Here is a 4,477-nt window from a genome sequence, read left to right as displayed (position 1 = left end):
GAATTTGCCGTTCCTTTCTTACCAGACTGAGTATAATTTTTCAGAAGATCGCTTCAGAAACAAGATTCCTTAGGTTCGATCCCACTGTCAAATCGAGTAAATACTATTTTCCATTTATTGCGAGTCTAACTGAATAGACAGAGAACTGAATAGCAGACCTCTGGGAATTCTTGCTCCCCAATTAAAATTGTCTCATACCGTATCAGGCTGATATATTCACGAGAATATTCGGTAGTTGTACCAACCGATTATCTTGCTCAAACTATACTTTTTATTATTACAATTATCATTACTATTATTATTATTATTGTTGTTGTTGTTGTTATTATTATAGCAGCTCCAGGTCAATAGATAGAAAAAACTTCAGATAAAATATATGCGAAGTCTGATTAATAAGTAACAATTGTAACGAAGGTCAAATTACTCGGGGTAAGTTCGCTTGGCACAGTTTGACCTTGACCTATAACTGCGAATACGACCTACGTTGAACGTTCTACCTCCCTTCCCCCATTTACAGCAGTTCTTCGAAAACAGGTGTGTGGCGCGTGACCACGAGAGAGAACGTTGTCATGGTGATGACTGCTCGGAGACCTACGCCAAGTTGCAGAAAGAATATGGAAGGGGGAGGGTGTATGAGACGCAGACAGAGTCTACGAGTGGTTCAGACGTTTTTTTAGGAATATCAAGTCTTACAGCTCCTAGTTTATTACTTCCCATGTGCAGCCTGCTATGCGTGGTTTTGCACCTCCAGATATTGTAGCTCTCTTTTTGTATTATTATTATTATTATTATTATTATTATAGCAGCTCAAGAACAAGAGATAGGAACAACTTGAGATAAAATATATACGACGTCTGATTAATAAGTAACAATTGAAACGAAGCTAAATTCCGTTGGGTAAATTCGCTCGACAAAGATTGACTTTGACCTCTGCTGCGCAAACCTTCTACCTCCCTTCCCCCATTTACAGCAGAGCTTCGAAAACAGACGTGTGGCGCGTGACCACGAGAGAGAACGTTGTCATGGTGATAACTGCTCGGATTTTTTTTATCGATATCATCGGAAAATTACATAAAATATATATTTTTTTTTGTTTCAAAGAAACTCCGTCCTGGTGTTTTCGAAATATTCTGCTTCCCCTTCCCCCTCTCTCACTGACTCGTTCGTCTGCTTTGAGAAGACGCACGTGACACCTCCCCCCCTCTCTCTCTCTCTTTGTTAGTGTAGAATTGTTGCTTACCTTTCTGACCGGAACCAGAGTAATCCCATGATTCCTGAGTTAACCAGCTTACATGGTGGAATAACCTGTCGGTAAGTTTGAATTTTTTTAAAATCCAAAGCATCTGTTTGCACTGTTATATTTTTGGAATGTTCTGAAAACAAAAAATATTATGTATATTATTTTTCTTATTTCAGAAGTAGCTAATTAATCTTAAATTAATTTCACTAAGGTTATTTTTCTGTATTGTGTGTTTACGTGTGTTCTTATATAAAAGTAGCCTTTTTCGAAATAAGTGTTATGAACGATATTTTGAGAAATAGTTTTTCGAAAAGAGACTTCGATGGAAAATAATCAATTATAAACGGTGGGAGACCAAGACCGAATTAACCTAATTTGCGAAACTACAAGAAATTCAGGTTAATTTGAATGAATAGATTTTTTGATGCAATATGATTACAAAGTGAGCTCAATGTGATGTATTCAATGAAAGATTTTAAAAAGCGAAGTAAGTCATTTAATGAGTTACATTTAGAGCAGTGACCTTGTTGAAGCTATGCCAGAACTCTTTAATCTGTGCAAGTTGATTTTGACAATTCCGTTTACCACTGCTTCTGTAGAGCGATCCATTAAGTAGAATAAAAACATTCCAAAGAAATGCGACAGGAGAAAGATGACTGTTTGAGTTAGCACTAATATCAATCGAAAAAGAGTTATTATAACAATTGATGAAAAGAGATTTCTATGAAAATATGATAGATATATTTTAGAACGTAAAAAAATTAACATATTGATGGGTATATATTGCAGGTTTTGGTTAGTGTTTGTTATAACGTAAGGTTCGACCTTCTTACATCAGTATTGTTTCGCAAGAGAAATGGTTCGACTTCTTCGTCAAACCTAACCTACATAGGTTTACCTTTCTGTGCTGCTGGATGTAGTCTATTTACGCCCGTAAATAAGTGTCTTGTTTCACTTTCAATAAGTGTCTTGCTGCAATCTCAGAGATGTTGACTCCTGCCAAAACAGTTTGGAGGGGATTTTTACAATGTTGACTTTTCGCTGTCTTTCATTATGTGTGTATTCATGTATATGCATGTATTTTCAATGTGTGTGCGTGAGACGTAGTCTTTTAATATACGGAGTTCAGTAAGTCTCAGAACAGTCTGCTTGAGAATCAATAATTTTCCCGGAATTGACAAGTAGCATGATAAAACACCTGACTTGTCTTCGAGAGTTTAACGATCTAAAACCATGGCCATATAATGTAACTAAATGTGTTCTCTTAATTAAATCATTTCAAATTGATTCGGCTCAGCCAATAGATGTAGGGGCTAATGCAGAATCGTACCTATTTGAAAAACGAATTTTTGTGAAAATTTTTTTCGGATTCCTACCTTTAACAGAGATTCCAAATATGGAAAAATATTAACAGAATCCAATTTCCTCTTTATTACATTTCACTTATGATTTTTAGACTTTTTTAAGGGAGAGTGAGGATGGGAAATTACTGATGTTTCAAAGAGAAATGAAAATACAAACAATACACTTATTTCAGGCTCATCTCTACAGAGCCATTTTTTAATTCCCTGCTTATTTTTGGTCATATGGAGGTGATTGCATATTCAGAATCTCCCATATGTAAATCGGAGGAATACGAACATTTTTTTACTGAAAAATTATCGAGTGGGGGGGGGGGGAATTCATTGCACGCCACTAATATGTACATATGCACACACGCACACACACACAAACACACACACATATATATATATGCATATATACACATACACGTACACGTATATGCATATACACACATATATACACACATACATATACATATATATGCATCGATATACAGATATATATGCATATATAGATCTAGATTGCAAGATCATATGTCAAATACAAGTTATTCAAATATAGTTCCACAAGTTCATATGTATAAACGCTCACTACGTCATTTTCTCTATACTAGAACGTATAATTTTCACGTTCATATTTGAATTTTTTCGTTTCGAAAATTTGTCTGTTTTTACTCATTCTCGAATTTGATGGACATATAGTGATACGTAAGCCGACTCAGGAAATCTCTAATAAGACTTTTTTATTGATGCACCCGAAGAGACCCAGAATGGGTCGAAACGTGTTGTACCCAATAAAATCTATTACACATCCATCTATTTTATTAATATATATATATATATATATATATATATATATGCAGACACGCGCACACACATACAGGCATATACACATATATATATATCATCATAGATAAATATGTTTATACATACAGACACGCGCACACACATACAGGCATATACACATATATATATATCATCATAGATAAATATGTTTATACACACACATATGTATGTGTGTGTTTGTGTACATGTATGTATATACGTATAATCGGTGAAAGTAAGAAATCTCTGGAGCGGATATTTTCGAGTGCGGTATTTTAGTAACTTTCCTGAACGAACAATACATGGTGCCTGATTAACATATAATATAGATACATATGTTTACATGTACACACATACATGTGTGTGTGTGTGTGTGTGCCAGTGTGTGGGCGGGCGTCAGTTTCCCATGTATCTGTCTTTCAGGATATATATGTACCTATTTACGCATGATCTTACTTATGTAGATGCATATACGTATATTGTATCAATCTTCCTATTTATTCACTCTATACATTATAATAATCCATTACAATACACAATACCATCGTCTGCAGAGACTCGAATGGCAGATGAACAAAAACAAATGTAATAATAAAAAAAAATTGTCCTCCATACTGTACGTAATGCACACGGATTTCCGTCAGCCATTGTTGTTTTTCTGTCTGATGATGGGAATGCATTTCAAATCCATTGATCCAGGAAATGCCTGACTAGAAAACAGAGAACCCAGTGCAACCTTTCAATGCTTCAGCATCTCTGTTCAGTTAATGGTTTCAATAGAAACATTCTCCTCTCCTTAGAAACGTTCGGCAGATTTTATCTTAATCATTCAATAGACACACTATTGGCGAGCTAATGGCAGGACAGGTTTGGGTTAACAGGGGTTTCCATACACGAGAAATATTTATGTATGGCATATGTGTGTATGTGTGCATGTGTATGCGTGTAAGTTTGCGTGGATACTTGGGTTGATATGTATATATCTATATCTATCTATCTATCTCTTTATCTCTCTCTGCCTCTCTCTCTCTCTCTCTCTCTCTCTTTATATATATATATATATATATAT

At 35.1% G+C, this 4,477-nt stretch overlaps 1 long non-coding RNA gene across 1 annotated transcript in view; it reads left to right on the top strand.

The window, feature by feature from the left end:
- Positions 1–1,106: 1,106 nt before the first annotated feature.
- Positions 1,107–4,477, top strand: part of LOC106882149 (uncharacterized) — a 322,442-nt gene continuing 319,071 nt past the window's right edge. Inside the window, exon 1 of the long non-coding RNA XR_001410957.2 lies at positions 1,107–1,311. This is a non-coding gene — a long non-coding RNA (uncharacterized LOC106882149). The remainder of the gene's footprint in view (positions 1,312–4,477) is intronic.

The sequence above is a fragment of the Octopus bimaculoides genome, chromosome 19 (genome assembly GCF_001194135.2).
Source record: "Octopus bimaculoides isolate UCB-OBI-ISO-001 chromosome 19, ASM119413v2, whole genome shotgun sequence".
Taxonomy (NCBI): Eukaryota; Metazoa; Mollusca; class Cephalopoda; order Octopoda; family Octopodidae; genus Octopus; species Octopus bimaculoides.
This window is presented reverse-complemented; position numbering and strand designations above follow the sequence as displayed.